The 22,731-nt window shown below is 37.3% G+C and overlaps 1 long non-coding RNA gene across 1 annotated transcript; it reads right to left on the bottom strand.

Annotated features, from left to right (window-relative positions):
* Positions 1–2,721: 2,721 nt before the first annotated feature.
* Positions 2,722–20,628, bottom strand: LOC106948420 (uncharacterized). The gene is made up of 3 exons (XR_001425169.1): positions 20,537–20,628; positions 20,344–20,428; positions 2,722–2,784 (listed from the first exon to the last, which is right to left on the bottom strand). It is a non-coding gene; the product is annotated as an uncharacterized LOC106948420 (long non-coding RNA).
* Positions 20,629–22,731: the final 2,103 nt, after the last annotated feature.

Genomic DNA, 22,731 nt, shown 5'->3' with positions numbered 1-22,731 from the left:
CTCTGAACACAGGAAACATTGCCCTGGGTCAGTGAAGGAGATAGAAACTTCAGCAGCTGAGATGGAAGAGACTTTGCAAAAATGTTCAGCAGTCAAAGCTTTACGGGAGAATTGAAATGAGAAAGCAACTGTTGAAGAAAACTCAGAGCAGTTTTCATAGAAAACGTAATATTTGTTTAGCACAATTCAGATGAAAAACTACAAATCTGTTTGAGGGTCAATGTAAAAGATAAAACGTACTTTAATTTCACCGCAAAACTAAAAGTTAGCAAAACACAACACCAAAAGAACGCAGCGCTCACAGAACAGCTTGGGATGGGGTTTAAGTCTGTGAAATGATCCACAGTTCAAAATGTCAGTCAGATTTGACAGAAAACTTTCAGTTGTCTAGTAGAAAAAAATGAAAGATGAATTTAGATGGTATTTTATCGCTCTGATTCTGAGTATATGTCCAACTGTACAAACGAATGACTGTTTTTTCAAATTCTTCGAGCCTAGAACTAAGTTTGGCAGAAAATCGATGACACTGTGAGATGTTCTCACAATCTGATAAATCTGACGCTTTGCAAGGTGAGTGAGGAAATATTGGCAAAATGTGACTTATTGATGGACCTTTAGCAATGAAATTGGAATAGTTTTAAGAGTGTGTGCACTTAACACAATCGGCTAGTGTAAAGTGTACACTTTTATTTAATATATCTCGTTCTTCGCTTGTGTTGCACATGATAAATGTCAAATGACGAGCAGAGAAGATTTACAAATGACTTCTCTTATTTTCACATCAGACTCTTGAAAGTCACAGCGTAGAAATAATAAACCACAGAATTAAAGATGGATAAGAAAGGCAAAATGAACATAAAAACAATGACAAAATTCACAGCAAATAAATAAATTAGGTCGGTGAATCCAGACAGAACCAATACAACAAGAGCGACTGACGCTAACAGTTCATGATCTTAAAACACTTCATTTACATTGTTAACATTGTTAAACAATGTAAGTGAAAATTCATGAAGATCTTTATTCAACAAATTGCTCAAAACGCCAATGGAGCTCATAAGGACTTCAGATCACGCAATCTATTTAAAACATCCCTTTTTGAAATACTATTATTGCTAAATTACTTGTTGAGGTGTTTAATAAATAATAACTCACTTCAATTTGTATCCCAAGTCGATCAGCTTGGATTGGACAAGTGGATGATGATTCCATTTGATGATCTCATTTACTTTAATTTAACACACTCTTTCATCAGATTGCGTTCTGCAGTTTGAGTTATGGTTTCAAAGCTAATTTTTTATTAATTTATGTCGAAAAAGTTCAATTTCCTTCACAAAAAAAGGATAATTCATTTGGAAATTTACAACAACTCACCGTGGACATATATTCTGATTCATATTCGTTCTCTAATTTTCATCAACATGATTAGTTAGCCAAAGATCTACAAAAACTGTTTCTTGAACAAAAATAAAGTTATTAGACGTGTAAAACATTCATACACTACTGGGTAAATGGTGACTAATCACACGCAATGCTCACTAAGTTAAAGAAAGCTTCGCCAGACCACTGGCAGGGGGGTAATCCTCAGTGGAGGTGAACATGGACCAGTCCCAAAGTGCGGATCAACTGGTTTAGGCATCAGAGGTGGATAATGTCCGTTATGCAGTGAGGGATTACCATGTCAGAGCACGGATCGCTTGCCAACCCGCAGGCCTCTGCCCACATGGTGCGAGGCTTAGACAAAGGCAGTGAGACATTACCGAGACAGGTTATTACTGTGCATCAGTCTAGGTGGAGAGGAAGGAACGCCGGTACAAATGAGTGCATCGCAAAGTGGGTTTTAAACAGCCTCCATATTGAGACGATAGATAAGACCATCTCTGTAGGAGTGGAGCTGCTGAGTATAAACTCTTTGATTTTGAAAACACTTCTCCAAGAAAGGAAAGAAAAGAAAAGCTTTTAGCTGGAAGCAGAATTGAAAAGTAAACATTTTTAGAGAATAATTATGGCAGAGCATTCAGTCAATTTAGATCAATAAACCGCACTTCTTTGATTCTGTTTAGGAAACACTATGCATGTTTGTCCTTCAATGCACAAGAAAACAATTCAGAAAATTATATCTATGTGCACCTTTTAAAGAAATTTTCTTTTTAGTTATTACTGGCCTGCAACACTTGATCCAATAAATAAATATGCACTTACACTCGTCATTGTAAATAAAACCTCTGCTTTTATTTTTATATATATATTTTTTTTTAATATCTGCCTCTCATATAACTATTCTACATCTGGTCGATTATTTTCAACTAGCTCTTGGAGTAGGAGGCTAAAGTAAACTGAAATGCCAAGGGGCACACATTACTTTTACCAAGATGCCGTTTTGTCGTTGTGGAAGCATTTTCTGCAATTACATGCAATTTAGGATGAAGAAAAAAAATTATCCAGGTTGCTAAGATCAGCAGAAACCAGTACCCTTACAACCGCTATTAAACAAATTATAGTTCTGGAATATATTAAAAAAAAAAAAAAAAAAAAAGCAGAGGGCTCCTTCGCCTTGCGGACCATTTGTTAAATAACCATCCAAGGGTATTTTTTATAAGAGGCGTTTGTGTCTCATGTGGAAGAAGGACCCTCCCGCATTGTCAAATTCAGTCTACTACTGTATTCATCTTTTTAATATGTCCACTTCTCTATTTTTAAAGACAACAAAGATTGTGCTGGCCTGGCTTTAACATCTTTCCGAGGCGATCTGACGATGCCAGTGTTTCCAACAGTCCAGGCCACCTATCAGGAGGGCATGGTGTGGGTTAATGTGCACGCATACAACAAAAACACATTGTAATCCGCCTGTATCAAGATGAACCCATAATTCCAGCATACTGCTTATCAAAGGTAGGAAATTGCATGTTGACAGAGTTTATCTTGCAGTGTATCTGTTACTAAGGTATGCTTAAATGGTGCTGGGAAGACAGAACTGCTTTCTAGTTGTACTGAAAATTAGAGTTTCGTAATTTCCACTCGGAAAAGGTCCTGAAATAGAAATTGTAATGTAGAAATGCAGTTGAAGCTAATGCAGTAAATCCTGTTGAATACAGGTGTGAACAGACTTAAAAGAGGTTACAACACTGTTGAGCAATTTTATCTGCATCAGCCTTAGAGGTCTAAACACAATATTAGGCCACACTTGGAGGTGTCTTGGTTTAAAAAGATAAAATAAAAACAAAATGTCTGTAAAATGAAGTTTAAATAAAATACAGCTTGTATTAAAAAGCATTAAAAACCAGCCAGAGGGAATATTTTTGATTAAAAGTCTTATTGAGCTCTTTGCTGGACTTCTCTCCAACTTAGAATTTTATTAAATTATATCATGTGATTTAATGACGCCGTGTGGAGTTTATACTGATAATTTCTGGAGCTGAATACATCTTGTGGTCAATGTACCTTAATCTTTCTCCTGCAAAGCACATTAAATCATATTCAGCAAATTAGAATATGACTTCTGATGAGCCATGTTTATCAGATTAAAAGTATCTTTTGAAAATAACCTCTAGACAGGCTAAAACACTTTTCATCAACCCCACATTTTTAAATATCTTGTTTTTGTCAATCGTCAATCTATATATGCGTTTATTTCCTTTGCTTACCCAGGTAAAAAACCCTTAAGATCCAGATATAATTTTCAAGAGGGACTTAGATCTATATAATGTGTTTCACTTTTGAGTTACTGCACCTAAATAAGGAAAAAAGAGAAATGTTTGAATATATGACATGATTTGGTTGATCTCCTTGTTGATCAGCTGAAGGCCGACTCTGTGCTTTGGCTACATCTTTATTTGCATATAACTGTTATTTGACCTCTGGACAGATTTTAATGGCCGTCTAAATGCACCTAAATCAACCAGAACAAATGTTAACTCTAAGTCCAAACAGAACCTTAAATCAGTGGCTTATATAGTAAAGTGTCTTTAAGTTACATTGCATGGTCCACCGAATAACAGCACAGCATTTGTTACATGTGGGTAGAGTACGCAGATTATTTTTAAGCACCTTTAGGTTTTAACTCAAATAGAAGTAAATAGTAGTCATGCAGAAAAATTACTGAAGAGTACAAAAGCACATGAGTTATAAAGCTAATCAAGTACTGAGAACTGTTTAATGATTAAATCTGATTAAATTTGATAAATGTCGTAATAAGAGACAAAAATATACCACGTGGAAATTACTTCAAAGCATAAAATAAAAAGAAAATCTGTAAAAACAAACAACTTGATTACAAAATAATCAAATTAGGCAATGAATAAACTCTTCTCCAAGCTTTATTAAAAGTATAAAGAGTGTACAAAGTCTTACTTTAACATGAACCATAAATGTGTCCGTGTCTGGTGTACGTTGCAATAAAACAGTCAAATTCTGATAGCGTTGCCACAAATTGTACTCAAGTAACAGAAGCATTACTTCAAAATAATATTACTTAAGCAGAAATGAAATACAGGGTGAAGTAAAACTACAAGTGCTTCATTTTTAAATGGTTACTCAAGTAAATGTAACTGAGCAAATATTACTCAACTCTAGTTCTTGTACAGCAATTGAAGCTCTGAATTGTTTTAAATTTGTTGAAATAAAGTTGGTTATAATAAAGTGAGTTATATGTGACTGAAGCATTAAACCAGTCAGCAACCTCTAAAGGAGGATGTGATGTACATTTACTTGTCAGCTATTTTTGGAGGCGATGGCAGAACATCATTCTTGTATATTGATAAGTCTGGCAAAATACCATTGAAGAGGAAGTAGCTGCATGCATAAGCAGTATACACAATTACACTGACCCGATTTGTATTCTTAAAAGAAGCAGAAAATATCAAATGTTTATAGAGCATAATACTTATTTTTTGTGTGCTAACCCTTTAGCATGAAATGACTCCTTTTGAGTTTAATCCCAGCTCCCACATAAGACGCTGACCAGCCTCCCCAGCTCCTCTTCATCTCTATGCTATGCTGTCATTTGTAGCTTGCACTGAAAATCCTTCTGGGAAACATTCAGTTTCCCAAGCTCAAAGAGACTCAAAGTACCAACAGAAGTATTTGCACAAAATCTTAAAGTCTGTTCTTATTGCTGTCCAGGGCTGAGGAGCTGCAAATAGCCAATGTTCCCTCCAGCCCGAGGCAGCCCAGTAAATCAATGAGCAACAAAGTGTTCACCAAAAAAAAAAAAAATCAAAGCTTTACGGCTTCGGATCAACAAACTGGTCTGAAATTTTCAGAAGATGGACGGTGAGATTATATTAGTGAAATTTGAAGTAAACAAGGCACTTTGGTTGAACTGCAAAACGCAGAGAGGCTGGCACACAAACGTTAGCCGAAGCTAAGCGCTTACACCAAAACGGGGAATGCTAAACAAATCCGGCTCAAACAAAAGGCCAGTTCTGTTTGCTTTGTTATTAGCAAAAGAAAGAACCAGAATCATGATATTAACTCATATTCCGCTGAGCTGCAACAGCAGCCAGGCTGAATTAAAATGACTCAAGCTTGGTTTAATGCCTAATCCAGAAACATGAATTTCAACAGAGCTCTTGGCTGCCCTGCCTTTGTGTCAAAAGTTCGAACTGTGAAGTCAGCAGGTAGGCTTTTACACATCACGTGGAAAGACCATTAACTATGCTGCCTCCAAAGGACAGAGTCAGAGATCTGTGAACATGCCAGAAATCAAAGTCAAAACCAGCCAAAATGACTTTGCTGGCTATCATCTTCAGTATGTGGTTGCACACCATGATAGTTCACTTAGACATGGATGTTGTTGCAGCCTAAGGCCTAGATCTTAAAGCTTCAAGCTAAACTGGTAAGTCTTAGTGCAGATGTAAAAGATATGCTCTTGAATGACTTTATATACTCTGATGATTTGCCTCAAGAAGAATTTCCAGCTTCAGATTAATTTCTAAGATTAAGCACCCACCATTCCGAGTGGGTGTTTAAAAGATTTCAGATCATATCTCTCGTCTTTTGTTTTCTCAAAACGTGACACTCTTTGCAAAAGTATTCACACTCTTTTTTGACTTTTTGTAATAGTACAACCTCAAATTTCAACACAGTCCATTGAAATTTAATGCGACAGTCCAACACATCATGTATAATGTGCAAGTGAAAAAAAATATATACATGTTCTTTGAAGGCCACAAATGTTACATAACATTAGTGAACAAACAGCATCATGAAGACACCACTCAGGAATAAAGTTAAGGAACCGTTTAAAGGAGGATTAGGTTATAAAACAGCATCCACAGCTTTAAAACAAATAATGGCTGTAGAATCCGTCCTCTGAAAGGAGAAAAAGTATGACATTTCTGCAGCTTCTCAGAAAAGAGAAGCAGTCAAGATGCAAACACACACAAAATTCTGCACGATATTAATGGCATGGTATTGGTATTGGCTGATATTAGTTGTAAATTTTAATATCGGAAATCAGCCGTTCTGTCAAAATAATTCACCGATATAACAGGCGTTGTTTTTATATGACAAACCAGTGACAACGATCCCTGCAGCACAGCACATCATAAGAAACTGTTAAGTGTTAATGCATGACTGATGTGCTTTTCACTTGTTGCTTGTGAACAGGTTGAGAAATTTTCAAATTTGCACTGTTTGAGTTTTGTCACTGTCTTAGAGAGAGCAGATGCCATGAATAAATATGACATAAAACATTATGCAAGTTGAAAGTGTTACATCATTTTCAGCCTCTTTTTTTTAGCATTTGCATTTGGTAGCAAGTTAAATTGTCAAAAACGATGCAGTATTTTAATGCCACAGTAGAGAAAGCCGTATAGTTTCAGTAAAAAAAATATTGGTATTGATATTGGTTATCGGCAAAACGAGTTTTAGTATATCAGCATATTGAATATCGGCCAAAAATACAATATTGTGCGTCCCTACTTTGCAGATTTCCACAACCCATCAAAGGAAAAAAAAAAAAAAAAAAAAAACGCTTAAAAGACAATGGTGAGGTGACAAGACCAATGCTGACTTTTTTGACATAATGTGTACCATAAACTTTGAACATCCAATCCCTACAGTAAAACATGTTGGTAGCATCATGGGGTGCATATAGTTTTCTTCTGGAGGGATAAGGAAGTTAGCCAGATTTGATGGATGGAGCTAAAAATAGAGCTAAAGATGGAGCAATACTAGCAGAAAACCACTAACAAGTTGTAAAAACCTTGAGAAGGGGTTCGAGATTCAACTACTGGAAGAACAGTAAAGTTAAAAATACATATACGATACATGGTCCAGTCAAGGTCCAGATTTGAAAACAATTGATGATGTGCAGCAACATTTCAAAAACTAATGTTGACAGACTCTATTTAATTCGGCTGAGTTTGAGTGATGCTATAGCAAATGATGAATCAATAAAGTTTGTGGTTGTAATTTGAGAAAATATGGAAAAGTTTAAGAAATATTTTCGCGGGTGGCTTTATTGCTCCTCTCTAAATTATATCTTCTCTAAATATCAGCTTTAGCTTTTATCAACCCTGCTCATTCTGCCTTTATTTTACCAACGTTAAAGCATGTAGGCCAATGATAGCACTGGTTTCCCTCATCCATTCCACTCCTCCAATTAGGCGCCACGGCAGAATGAATGACATTAATGGATATGACTTCCCTATCTGTTCTTCCCTCAGCACAAAGAAATTTGTTACACAGGAATCTAATTTATTTCAAATGTGAACCGTGCCACTGCTAGACAGCAACAAAAACAATAATTGTCACAAGTGATGTTTTTCTTTTTTAAATTGTTAGCTGCAGCAAATAGCCAGTGTCAACCGTCTAATTTCCTTTTTCACCAACAGAAAATCAACATGTCAGTAGTATGGAAAAGAAACATGGTGCCTTGATTTTAGATGGGTTTGGTTTTTCTTGTGGTCACATGAATTAGGAATAACTAGAATAAAGATAACCAGAAATCTATCTGAGTCTTTGTCGAATTTAAATGCACAGAGATTGCAAGCTGACACTAGTTTCAGATGTAGATTTATTACAACATGTTATTTCTACGTCCATTTCATCTGCAGAGCCCTGTGAGTTTGGCAGTGGGGTTTATGTAGTAGAAAGCTAGACACACTTTGCATTTATGTAGATACCATTTCTGGATAAAGTACATATTACACACTGACCTACAACAAGACAGGGGGAAAACTACAAGGAGGATCCTGCTTACTTTTATAGTTATTACTGAATGATCAAGTTTAAATCACAATATTTTACTCCCTCTTTCCATTGAGGCATCAGTATCTCCGGCTCAGTTTTGGTGTGTTTGTCATCTGTTCAATGAAAGTTGCTGGAGACAATTCAGGTCATAAATGCAGCAATAAACACGTCTCTTCACGCTTGGTTGTCAGTGATCTTTTCAACCTAATCTGTTGCAAAATTTACCAAGGTGACATTTCGTAACACCTGAAGATATGCCAGCCAAGCTAACTTTATAAAACAAGTCTCATTCACTGAACAGACAAAGGGCACTTGATATTATTCAGACAAATTTCCATCCATAAAAAATTCAGACTGCAAATGTCTGACCCGAGTCGTGCTCTGGACAATAACAAGGTGTCCTGTACAGCTGAAACTGCCACAGTCTTTATGATGCATCTCATTATCCGACCGTCTCCTCTGCAGTATTCCACCACAAGGGGGGAATGTCTAGGCTCTAAGCAAGATCTACAAATGTCACTAGGCCTTCCTGTTAAGTTGCGAGCTGAAGAATCCCCTCCCTCTCAGTTCCTTGCTTATTAAGGAATGAGTAGTAGTAGGTAAGGAGTGACATTCTCTCAGACGAATCCTTGGAAATGGTGATGCACTCCAAGTCTAGCATTTGAAGTCCAGGCTTAGTCACCACCTGTTTCTTCCCTGCAGATAAAAGCCACACCACAAACGGAATAGCTTATTGAGTTGTTGCTAAGGGTGATAGAAATGTCTCTTTGCTGTAGAGCATTACTGTTTTAAAAATAAATGCAAAAGAGGGCAAAAAGTGAGGGGAGGGAGGAGTTCAAAAAAAAAAAAACATCAAGAGACAATAGCAGCTCATTGGCAGCATCAGTTTATGTTGTACAAAACAATATGTCAATACACTTTTCAAAATGTCAGATCACCGAGACAGAGACAACAATCTACTGCTGTATTTAGGTTGACGCCAGATAAAAATAAAACATCCAGACAGTATAATTCTTCAAGAATCCAGTATTTCATAATTTTTATTTTACTTTTCAAATGATGTAAAGACTTTAAATGCATGTACACATATGGTGCTCGTGGACTCACATAAGGAGCTTTAATTTACTTTCGCATATGTTTAGATGACAGGAGCAACTAAAAAATAAGAAATAAATAATGTAGCGAATGTCATCAGACTAGTTCAAAGCGGTGCTTTTGAGGCTCAGTTTGCTGATTGGGGAACATGAAAAGGGGGCCCAGGGAGACGGTGGGTTTCATATAACACCATGATTTATGAGCTACCAAAACAAATCAACAAGTTTAACTTTAATTGTTTTCTTTGCGATTGAAGGTGGGGGTAGTTAATACAGAGCAATGATTGATGGCATGGGGCACCGTGGTTGGCTGAGCACTTTGTCTTTTCGCCATGTAGCTGAGGAACTGAACCAGCTGATAGAAACGATTAATTTGAGGGATTTTTTGTTGTTGTTGTTGATTTAGGAAATGGAAAAGTTCTAAAATACACAAAAATTGTACCAGTTTTTAGAGTACTGCAGGTCTTACTGTCTTGCTTTATGGTTTCAGAGGAGAGGCAGTAAATGTAGTGCCTTTCAAAGGAATTTATACTTGGGGAACTCCTCATTTTTTCAAATGACAGCCGCAAACTATGATGGATATTATGTGATGGATCAACACCAAGTAGTGCATATCTGTGAAATGTGCTGCAAGATCTAAACTATTCCTTCGTAGCTCTGGCTGTATGCTTAGTGTCGTCCAGCTGGAACAGTCTGAAGAATTTTGAAACCTCTGGCATGTTTCCCTCCTGAGTTGCTCTGTATTTAGCCATATTCACCTTACCCTATCTGATCAACTTTCCGGTCCCTGTTGGAGAAAAGTGTCTCCACAGCATATATTTGGGCAGGTTTGGTTTGTTCACAGGGTGACGTGTAATTTTTTTTATTCACCGTCTTCTTTTTAGGACCCGTTATGGCTTTATTCAGCAACACCTGTTTTGCCACTGACTGTTTTAAAACAAGATTTTCTCTCCAGCTCCTCAAGAGTTACCAGAGGTCTCCTGGCTGCTTCTGTAATTAAGACTTTCCTCTCCCACCTCTCGGTTTAGGTGGATATGCTCTTTCAATTTGCATATTATGGATTAAGGGTCTTCACCTCCTGTCCTTGAGAGCTGCTGTCCTGCAGCTTTTTGAAGGATTCAGACTCTAACATGCCTGGATCAAATGGCTTAATTTTCTACTCAGCATGTCATCAAGTTTGCAGATGCCTGGCTATATAAGCCACTCATTGGATTTTGGTGCGTTGGAACAAGGATGCATTTAGAAGTTGCAGTAGCTGCCATGGACTTGAGTTGGAGACCGTAGGTTTAAACATTTGCCAAGAGATGGTCAAACCTTGAGAAGCTTTAAACCTCGTCACAACTTTATCCATTGGTTTTTCTTCACTTTTTAATATGTAGAAGACTTCTGAAGGTTTGGATTTTTCTCAATTTTATTTATTTATGGAGTAAAGGAAGCTAAGTGCAAATCCACGTCATACTTTGGATTATTTGAGGAAAAAAAAAAACTGAAAATTATTTTTCAGATTTTCTGTTTCCTTCACTGCCATCATTATGCGCTAGTTTGAGTTGGCCTATTAATGATATCTCAACTGAATTGCCTTGAAGTTGTAATATTTCAAAATAAAAAGTTCAAGGGTTACAATTAGTTTTGCAAATCGCTGTATTTTCAGAAGCTTTGCATTTGTACCCAAACAAATAGGTATTTGTCTTCTTGTGGAAAACCTCTGAAAGATTTACCGGCTGGCGTTTTGTTTAATAAAGTTATCTTGCGTGTAAGCAACATTGGTTTTCTAAGTACATGAGACAACCATTTAATTCAATGCTTTGCTGATGATGCTTTGCCTGGAATAGTGGCTGTTAACCATTAATCAGCAGGGCACACCTAATTTACAAGGACAACAGAGTAGGAATGGGTCCTGCACAGGAGTGAAAGTGGTCACGCTGCTACATTAAATCACCATTAGTAATTAGTGAGGCTCGTGGCTCTGCAGACCATGAGGATGTGTTGTGATTGTACAACAGAAAGATGATGAAATACTATGTCTGGGGCGATATCGAAACTGATCAGCTCTTCATAGATCATATCACCGTGCTCCAAGCTGAAATTAACAGTGTTAATTGTGCCCATGTGGTGCAAAGGTGCTTCAGATAGTAACCTTGCAGCTCCCGCCAGTAAGTCAGGGCATGCCAGCGCAGGTTTATTTATTTTTTGCATTTGTTCCAGCTGGCTGGCACCCGATGCAATAGACTGCAGATGATTTACTTGTGCTGATAATTACATCACGTTGAAAGAAAAAAAAAAAAAAGAGAAAGAAAATATGCGTAGAGAAATATGTTTGACTTACGTACTTTTAGTTAGGCTTGAAGAAAAAAAAAAAAAAGCTTGGCTTTCCCCTATCAATTCATATGCATGACCTTCACTGTAAATTACTATAATAAAATATGATGAACACCACTTGGAAGTGGTTCCTCTCCACCACAAAAAGACTTTGGAAAACAAGGATTATGGATCTGTGACTAAGGCTTCACAGAAAGTTTGCCTTTTTCTTCTTACAACAGCTACACAATGCATACAGAAACTGCAAAGACAATAAATCACACATAATTGATTGCAGCACTGTCTTGGAGTGTTTTCGCAAGCATCAATCACGTTTACAACGAATTAAAGGGACTGCTCCAAGTGCTTATGATGCAGAACAAACTGAGATGGACTCACAACAAACAAATTATATTGTCGTACTTGCAGCTGGAACAGTAAACAGCACAACCGGGTTCATCAATTTTGTATTCAAATGAATGTCGCAATTGTCAAAATCATCTCATCAGATATATTAGTCAGAAATTAAGTTTCCTGGTTTCAATTCGTTACATTTTTGTTCTTTAATGAGGGATAAAGAAAAATGGCTTTTTTGCATTTTTTTGGACACTCATACACTTTGGTGAATATTGGATATACTTTGTTTGAAGGCCTTATTTATGGACCCAATGCATGAAAGCAGTGCAACACTATCCTATTCTACATGCTCATTTAAACACTACCATTTTTTTCCTTGGCTAAGAATATATCTTGGTGCTATCCACTAGGTACCTTTTCCAGATCTAATCGCAGGGATGTATTTTACACAAATAACTAACAATGCACATGCTAAAATAACCACTAAAGCGATCATAATGGTCATAACTTAACTTTGGGTGCAAGCGAAGGAAGTTTCAACATGGTTCAAAAGTTTAATTATATCTACTAAATCTGTTTCAACAGTCATTTATATCTAATAGTAAGCACAAAGATAGACTGTGGCAAACAACTTCAGACAGATTTTTAAAAAACTATTTGTCTTTCATGTGTCTGAATTACACTTTTCAAGAGCAGGTCAAACACTGGGAGTAATGAAATTGTTACCCAAAATACATCTTCTCTTCTACTTCAAAGCCATTTATTTATGCAGTCCACTGTCTGAACCCGACTCTGTCATTTTCTTTTGAAAGCTGGCAGATCACAACAGAAATCAGTAAACTGAAACCTGCAAAGAACCTAAAGCAAAAACAACCTTTGACGTTTTTCACCCTTAACTTGACAAATTCTGCACAACTCAATTGAAAAACAAATACATTTACCAGAGAAAGAAGAGGTGTACTAGACTGGCTGCAAGTGTGCACACCTTGAAACAAATTCTTTGTTGAAGCATCTTTTGATTCAGTTTCAAGTTTCAGCCTTTGGCGGGAGTCTATTAAGCATCCCACAACGTGTCAATATTTGACTAACTCTGCCGTGGACAGCTCTCATCTACAATCTTCTTTTGGTGACTGAACAGATTTTCTGTCAGAATTACCACTGGATTCTAACTAGGCCATTTCAGAACTTTAATTTTCCTCTGGCAATGCTATTCCACTGTAGATTTAAATCAAGGCTGTGCTCCAGAGACCTTCCACAATACCTCTTAATAGCTTTGGCTTAAAATGCCAACCGAAAAAATAAATATTTTTAAACATTTAAATATACACTGTTTATACTAAAGTGCATGATTCAGCAGGTTTTCAGATTTCCATTATTTTCCATTTTTCTTACATAACTTTCTGCAAATGTCGACATCTAATGCAGGAAACTGTGTTGATTCCCTTTTTACAAAGGTCTCATGTTTTCCTTTATTGTAAAATACAAAAATACATGTAAAAATAGTGGTGCTTTAAAAATGACTACAAATTTCCTACAGTAATTTAAAATTATAAATTTTTTAAAAAGATCAAGTAAAATTATAGTTGTAAACAAGTTGTATTTTGCTGGATTGGGGTTAAAAATTTGACAGCACAATCAAGCTGTTTTCACTTGTTATGAAAATGCTGTATATATCAAACAAAAGGAGATTTTGATTTCCCATCAGGCACTTTGAAACTGGCCTCCGTCTCTTTAAGAAACTTTTGCTCTTTCTGACACTCTAGCAGGTCATCACAACAGTGTTTCTCCAATATGTCATCTGCAACCATTATTCTTCAGCCCATTGGACTGAGAGATAATTTGTATGCTAAGCTCAACAGTAGCAGGAGACTGCAGCTCCAAGGAGAAGCTTTGTGGAAATAGTCAGTGCTCAGGGAGAGCAAAGGTGCAGACAACCCCAAGTGGCTGCCACAGAGCATTCAAAGATTCCTCAAACATACATGAATGAGTCAAAACAAAATATAAGGTATGCCATTGATGAAGATATCACATATTAACATGACACAAATCTCCAGAAAGTCGCTTTAGCATAGTCCCCTACTAATAACAATATGCAGAATGCCTGTGTGCGGAACAAAGTGCCCATTGCAACGTTCTGTGGTGCAGCTTTTAAAAAGTGACACAAAAAGAAAACACAGGACTCCCAGCTATTTAAACTTTGTTGTTTGGGAACTTTGCGGTTTCTCATACGGCTATAATGACGAAAGAATGATGGACCGAACCGAAATGTCAGCATATAGCTACGCATTTTCGACAGAAATAAAGTGCACTTAATTGAATTACTCGCCTGAAACGACCTGAAGCTTAATGTTTAACGACACTGCTACTGGAGAAAAATCAGCTTACGTCCAAATGGCTTCCTATAGCATCCGGTCAGAGTCCTTGCATCCGGTAAACTTCGTTCGTAGCATAAAAGTGAGGCCGGAGGAATCTCCGCTAATGAGAGGGGATTTTCCCAACACCTGTTCATGATGCATTTACGTACAGCTGGGATAGTACAATGTCGAAATTTTAGCAACTCAAAAGTGATTTGAATATGTTCTACTCTCAAATATGGGCACAGCCTAATTTTAAAAACTCTAGGCGTAAACACTGACCGTTTTTAAGTGGTTATATTTTTGAAGAAGTATCAACCCAGGCATTGGCTATGTCTGTACTACATCAAGATCCAACCAAATTTCAATTGAGTTTTATTGTTTCCGCTGTTGTTAGTGCTTAAGCAGAATAAAATCTAATTACTTCAGGAATTGAAAAAGATTACTCGTTTACTGCTGTAAATATTTATTTATTTTTCTTGATTAAAAAATTCTTATCTGTGACTTTAAAACTTACAAACTACGATTGTTGTGTGTTTTATGCCCCATAACACATTTTGAGGAGGCATGTGCTGAATAATAATGCAAACTCAGAAACATACAGACAAACATGATAAGGACCACGAACAATGAGGAGCAAGAGATCAAGGGAATCCACAGGTTGCAGTAGTAGAATCCAGAGAACAGTAATTAATATGAGATAACTAAATACATAGTGGGTGATAAGTGGTATGGACAAAACTGATGAATCACAGCTCTGAGGTAAAAGGGAAGCCGAGGAAACAGATTCCTGTTTCCCATAAAATTATATTTAATGCACAGGAAGCATGATGACATAAATGCACAAAAGTTACAGAAAATGCAAAACTCAAGACAATGAACATAAACCAAAACCAAGTGAACAACCACAATATAGGAAATCAGAGTTCAAAGCACAAGAATAGACTTGAGACAAAACCTAACTCCAATGGATCATGGCAACATATGCATACGAGTACAGACTTTTATTTTCTTCCAAACAGATTTACATGATTTGTTAGGTTGCACAGAACGGATCTCGCATTAAAAGTGGAAACTGTTTTGAAGTGAACGATCTTGGTTTCATTCCGTTGTACAAAAACATTAAAAAAAAAAAAAACATTTTAACAGTGCAGTGTTTTCTACTGAGATCAGTTGTAATGAATTAATTTGACTATGTTTTTCCTCATCTTATTCTTTTATATCATATTAAAGTTAGGTTATGTCTTTAACATTCATATTGAAAAGAATTCAAATAGTTCAGTTCAAATCTCTTAATTTTTAATGACTTTCCTGTTGTTTTGGTCCCTTTACACAGATGTGTGAGTCACTGCGTCCTTTAAAGTGAAAACTTAACGTCCCAAGTAAAACAGGAGGATTTCAGGGGATTTCTTCCTCCTGAATTATCGTATGCAGTCCCCTTAAGTTTGTATCCTCATGGTTTGGTAAGATTTACACACTCAGAGAGAGCCTCAGTCTTGAAATGACAGCACAGTGGGGACTGGGCTTTGACCATGCTCCATGCTATGTAACATTTGATTCAGCTCTGAATGCAAGCACTGTATTTACGAGTCTTTATGAAATAGCCTTCTCTATGTCAGGTTTCGGAACAGAAATAACAGTGGGCCCTTTAATTACAGCAGGTTTTATAGCTACATCTTTGAAGCAATTAAATTCAGCTCCATCTATTCAGGTAAAGAGAAATGGGACCATAGTGAGTCTTACATGGGAAAAGAGCGATAATTACTGTAGCAGTTCTAAAGAAATGATTTATTTTTCTTTAGTTGTTTTATCTGATTTTCTCTCACAGACACACACACACACACGAATGGATGTTGAGTTGCCTTTCAAATCCTTAGACAGCAACTAGGAACAGCCTCAGGCTTATTGGCTAGCACAAGAACTATTCCACATAATGGAGGAGCTGGAAAGCAAAGTGCAAATACGGAAATCTTGTCGGATTGAACAAAATCTACACTTCAAAAATAATATTTTGCAGAGGTATCAGTAATGTGTCTAGAAAAAGTATTCTTATCATTTTTAAGCCACAAATTTCAATGTTTTTCGTTCAGATTGTATGAGAAAGGTCAAGTTTGAACATTCCTACACTCTCTCCTCATCATGGTCTCTAAGAACAGGCAGTCAGTGCTTTTTGTGGTTTGGGTCGCAAAATTTGTACCTGCTCTGTGTTTGGTGCCACCCTTTCACTGTGGTTTTTATTACTGCTCATTATATACGTAGCGTGGTCACAGACCTCAGAGCTACACATGAACAACTGTGCAAGTAGACCCTGGTGGTCTTAAACAAATAACAAATTTACTTTACTCAGCCCAAAAAATACCAGAGTCTGGAATGGAGGTTCACCTTTAAGCAAACCAGAGGCCATAGCAGTACAACCAGAGATCAAAGTATATTCATGTGTCAGAGTCCGGACCTAAATCCACCTGAAAATCTGTCTAACTGGGCTGAGCTATTTTGCAAAGATGAGTGGGAAAGGAAATCTTAGTCCTCAGGTGTTCAAAGCTGGTAGACACATACAGTACTCCAGAAGACTTGCAGCTGTAGCTGCAACAAAAGGTGGTTCTGCAAGTATTGCATTTGAGGAGAAAAATACAAATGTACCGAAAGGCACAAGGATTTATCAAACATGCATGAAAAAATCTAAGCAAATCTATATCTATGTTTTTGATGAGGGAATAACTTTGTAACGTGAAATAAAGCTCTAAAAAGTTGGCTTTTCATTATACCGCCCCTTTAAAATGTTGCAAAACAGAGAAGAAAAAGAAAATGAGAATTAATGTTTCCATCTGCTGGTTTGGCAACACAAAACATAATTTTGCCAGATGCTGACATTGTTTGTGACTGTAATAACGTGGAAATAGAGGTTTGCAAACTAGCATAGACCACACATCTCAGAAAAATGGAAAATTGAGATTGTCAAGTGCTGAACACAATAGCTTTGTATTGTGAAGCTATTCTGTGGGCCAAAATTTACTAGAAGACAGAGCTGTGAACTACAAAAACCCTAAAGAGTTCTGCATAGAAAGGTTTTATATGGCCCCGTGTGCCGTCATAGGCAGCCTCACATTGCTATATGGGAATATTCATTTATGATGGTAAGTCATCCTTTACAAAAAATAGTTAAATCTACAATGAAGAAGTATTTCTTTAATCAACCAAGATGTTCAAAATTGTATTTGCTTCTCTTTATAGTAACAAAAAGAAAATGTCAAACCAAAATTTTATTCATCATGAGTTACATGAATTTCCAGCAACTAAAACTGGAAAAAGCTTGTAAATAACATGTTGTCTTCTTTAAGTTGAGATTTTGTACCAATTTATCATTTGTGATAAATTGTCAAACACTTTGCAAATTAAAACAGCAACTGGACTTTGCTAATTATGTGAAATGGTAGCAAACACAGACAGACTTTGAAATCCTCACAAACAATAAGCAGCAATAAAAAACAAAAATAAATAAATAAATAAGCTGCCTTGGACAGGCAGCGTGGTATGTCCACCCACAAGAAGCTGCACAATAAAACGGAGGAAATGGACTCTGCAAAAAGAAAAAAAGAAAAAAAAAAAAGAAAAAATCATGTGGAACCGAGCAGTGTGAGTCAGGGGAAGGCTGGTGTCAGGAAGATTATCAGCTAAAGGCGCAAAAGGCCACTCTGAGGTAGAAATGTCGACTTATATAAATGTACACCTGATGGAAAACCTATTCTAGAGGGGGTTTGACATAAAAACCGCAAACAATTTCACCCTCTCCAGGTCACTGGCCAACCTACTGGGACCTCTATTACCAACATCCTCCACCTCTAATTCACACTTATCTTAGCTCATCGCAGCCCCTCTCCTCCCCTCCTGTCCTCAGTCCTGTTCTCTCCAGCTGCAGTCCTGATTTCATGAGTTCCACAGCTGTCAGTCATGTTGGGCTTCCAGCTAAATGCGGCAGCTCCTGTTTGAACTGAATGCTTCTTTAATCCATACCTGTAGAATGCGGAAGTCCTCAAAATGAAATTTGATTGGGCCTCATGACGTCTTGCCTACTAATGTTTCATTGCTTTGTAACTAAATATTGCTTTAGCACCACTTTGTGCTCGTCATATATTTAAGTACCTGTCATGTGTAGATTTCTATTACTTTGACTTTAATGCTGATTAAAGCTTATTTAGGGTTTTAGGCTTTATGTGCACCTGCAGTAACGCCACTGAACTGAGCCAAGCTTTTTCGAGTCCACGTATTTCTATTGTGAGAAAATGTGATTTAGATATTTTTCCCCCTTTTTTTTTTTTGCAGTAAAATACCAACTCTTTCATAATTGAACTAACATTAAAATAGGCTCTAAAAGATTCAAATGCGATGACTAGACTCCTGTCAAAAACATGAATTCATCATTTCATCTTACTATCCAGACTAAAATTAAAAATTTACATTGACTACTACAAAATGAAACCTCTTTTTACTGAGTTATTTGGATCCATGAGTTGCATATTTATTTATTTTTTTCTTCATAATCTTTCAAACATTTTTAGCACCTCCAGCGGTGCTAGAACTCCTCTAATCTAATTGCCTCAAGTATGTTGTAAAATGCACACTCTGCTCTCATCAACCTAATTTCCAGCCACAAACAAAGAGAAAACAAACAACAAAGCTCTCTACCGAAATGACTGCTCTCTGTCTGCACAGCCTGCTAGTCGCTGGATGACTAACCACCAAACTACCTCGGCTCACAAAGAAAAAAAAAAAAAAAAAAAAAAAAAAGAAGGACAGCCACGACAGGGCTGATGCATTTTTTTTTTCATCCGAAGACTACCCATCTAGAAATACTTCTTTTATCTATTGCTCTTCTCCATTGAGCTGCATCAAAACAGCATGCAGAGGTCTGAGTGGAAGCGCAGCTCAATGGCGTATCCTGTGTTGCGAGTAGTTTTATGTTTGTCTCTTTGTGAAAACAGATTCAAGTAATTCTTCATTTACACAAAGTGCCTTATGTAGATATTAGAACTTTTTTGTTGTTTTACTTTGCTTTCTTTTTATTACAATTGTAGTTTTCTGTGGAACTCTATTGAGATATTATGTAATAGACCAACACAAAGTAGTATACAGTCACGAAGTGGGAACAAAAAGAAACATGGTTTTGTACTCAGCCTCCCGGAGTTAATACTTTATAGGACAAGCTTTTGAGGCAGATAGGCAGCAGATCTTTTTGCATATCTCTGCCAATTTTGGCCAACTGCAGACTAAACTCCTATCCTGTAAGATGGGATTGAAGCATACATTTCCAGGTCTCGCCACAGATTCCCATGGGATAAAAGGGTTTTTGACTGGACCATTCCAACACGCATTTGCTTTGATTTAAAATAGAGCTTCACAATATATCAAGTCATAATTGTCATCACAGTATTCATTTGGTAACTGGTTGCTTGGATGCAATTTTCAGCAGAATAATTTAACTCAAGTGCCTTGCCGGCCAATTTCTGCATGCCAACAATATGTCTGTTCTGGTTGATGGAGCTGCCCTGCACCTCAATGCCCACATTAGACGAGGCGTGGGGATTGGTGGGGACATTGCGATGGAAGAAAATGAAGAAAAGACCCAAGGAAGTGCAGGTTAATCACAATCCAGATGAAGAATATAACAGTGTTCAACTTTCAGCATTGCAGCTACATGGTTTCCTGATGCGACACAGCCTCCAATCTGAATCTGTAGTAGTGGCACCATCATGATGTTTTGTTTTTGTAGCCCGGGAAATATTTAGCCTCACAGGACACAATAACTGGGGTTGCTAATGTGCAGTACGTTTTATTTTCAGTTGAGACAGATTAAACAAAGCTGTCTTGTCTCTTACTTTTGTTCAACAATCGTGCACCAAACATTAGGTAACTACTGATGAAATGTGGCAGATATATAAAAGAAAAGATGAGAAATACGGCAGTGGCCTCCGGCTGCACAAACAAAATACACCACACTGATTCAGAGCGCATGGAGTTGTGATATGACTTATTTTATCAACACTTACATGCGACAGTAACGTCTCAGTTCACTCTTAATGCCGGAGCACCGATGACCGGACATCTTATTGTCACGTGAAGGAAATGGCCGCCCTGCACAACCATCCGTTTCAGAAATACACCGTCTTATTAAAATACTGACTGCTTGTCACATAAATGAGAACTTACCTACATATTTCAACAAGTGATGTATATATTTACCGATTTTCTGCCAAAACTATCTCCCGTTGATAAACTACAGTTCACATCCAAGTTCAGCACGTAGCGTAGCAACACAGGGAAAAATAAGGAGCATTTCCTGCCTCGTCTTGGGAAACAGTGACCACTTTGAAATACTGCCCTCTAGTGGTCAAAATGTGTAGCACCCGAGACCAACTACCGGGACATATTTAAATGTGCGAAACATACAGATAGGAAATAAAATTACATAACCGAATCAAAATAATTCATTAGCATTGCCGTTGTAAGATAAAAGGAAGCCAACACTCTTAAGCAGTACAATTACTCAACCAAAAATGTACCACCTGGCTAAATCTTACTTTATAAAATACACATAAAATACACAGATGTTTGCATTTGGAAAATTGTCAAAAACTTAAAGTAGTATGAATACTTTTGCAGGACTCACCACAAAGTTTCACTGACATGAGTAGTCCGTTCATAGCATTATCCATGGAGGTAATATTAGCTGGAGCTAAGCCAAGGTGAAGAAAAAAATACACCTACGTCAGAGTCATTTCTGTCTTCTGCTTAGTAAAATACATACATGAAAGTGGCGCAGTGAGAGAAACCAATTACCCCTCCCACTCCCATTCATCTGTACAACAAACTCTTTTATTGATCTGGTGATAATTACCTCAGTCACATCATAAAGCACCTGGAACAGATTGGTGGCTCAAATTATTGATTACCCCAGGGCTACCCTTCGTTGTTCATTGTATTGGCGCTATACATTACTTGATGAGATCTGCTTTGCCGTGCTTTCGCCTGCATTTCTCAATGCTGCTGTGCAGGGGTACATTGACAAAGGAGGTTGGTGGGCAAAAGCACTCTTTCAAAGTCATTTGTCATCCGCTCCTGGTCTGTGGGGTTATCCTGCAAGGTAAGGTTAATCCACAGTGTAACCTACTTATCATTAAACCAAAAAAAGAGAGAGAGAGGAAGAATCCACATTCTCATTAAATCTAGACCAGCTTTTAGTGTAAAATGACCTTTTGTTTGTGGTTGTAACTCGAGGGCTGCCCCTGGAAGCACCAGCTGCATCTAAAGGTTCATTACACACATTCCTAAAGGCTTGTGTTTGACCCTAAAACCTCTAACCCCCCCACCGGCGAAGTCACTGACCACACTGACAACAACATTGTAACACCCTCTGAGACCAATACAGTCTGTTGGCAACATACAGTAACACTGGGATTTTTGCCGTTTTGTTGATGTTTTCCTCCATTAAAGCTAGAGTTTCACAAAACTTACTAGAAGGTGCCAGTATTATTCAACAAGCCTCAATTTTTCATGGATCGCTGTGGCAGCATGTCAAAAGTTTTCTCCTGCAGCTTGTTCCAGCTGAAAAGGGAACAACACAAAGACAAAGAGGAGATGTTCTGCTCTGTTTCTGTGTGGATCATAGCTTTGAGCTCGCCTGGTTATCAAATGAACAATGGCTTCTGGCGTTTCCCCAGATTCCTCCCTCCTCTGCAGAAGAAAAAGAGGAAAAACATCAGGGTTGGAACCAAAAGTGAGTGCAAAAATCGCAGGATAAAAGTCTGTGGTTAGGAATGCTGATTATTTATAACACTTCATTTACTCTGATACTTGGCGAATTGTTGACCGACGCCTTGAAGTCTCTCACATTTTGCCATAGATCGACACAAGTAACCTATAAGTATGCAGTGGGAGAGAAATCACACACGTTTTTCATCATTAGACTGAAAAAAAAATCTGAAGAATACATTTGTATTCAGCCACTCTTACTCTGATATAGCTAAACTATTGCATTATTTCTTTTTTTTTCTTTTTTTTTTTTGGCAAAACTGCCCTTTCTGATTGAGCCACTACTGAATGAAATCTCACTCCCGTGATCATCAGAAATGTAAACAAATGCAACGCATTTAATTTACAATGAAAAGTGGTCACAGGAGTGACTTGAAATATGCTGAAAGATGTAAACAACCCGTCAAATTTGATTAAGCTCGACTTCATTTGCAAAGAATAATGGGCACAAGTTTCAGTGTCCAAATGTGCAAAAATGGCAGAAAACAAATCCGGATGGCTTCCAGCTTGCTATGTAGCCCCCACCCCCCATGAAAATCATGTATTCCTCTCCCTCTTTCTCGCCATTATGCTCTGCTTTTTCTTAGATAATCTCTAAGAATGTGACAAAATCTAAAAAGGTTCAG

The sequence above is a fragment of the Poecilia latipinna genome, unplaced genomic scaffold (genome assembly GCF_001443285.1).
Source record: "Poecilia latipinna isolate Pla-1442-1.1 unplaced genomic scaffold, P_latipinna-1.0 Scaffold287, whole genome shotgun sequence".
Classification (NCBI taxonomy): Eukaryota; Metazoa; Chordata; class Actinopteri; order Cyprinodontiformes; family Poeciliidae; genus Poecilia; species Poecilia latipinna.
This window is presented reverse-complemented; position numbering and strand designations above follow the sequence as displayed.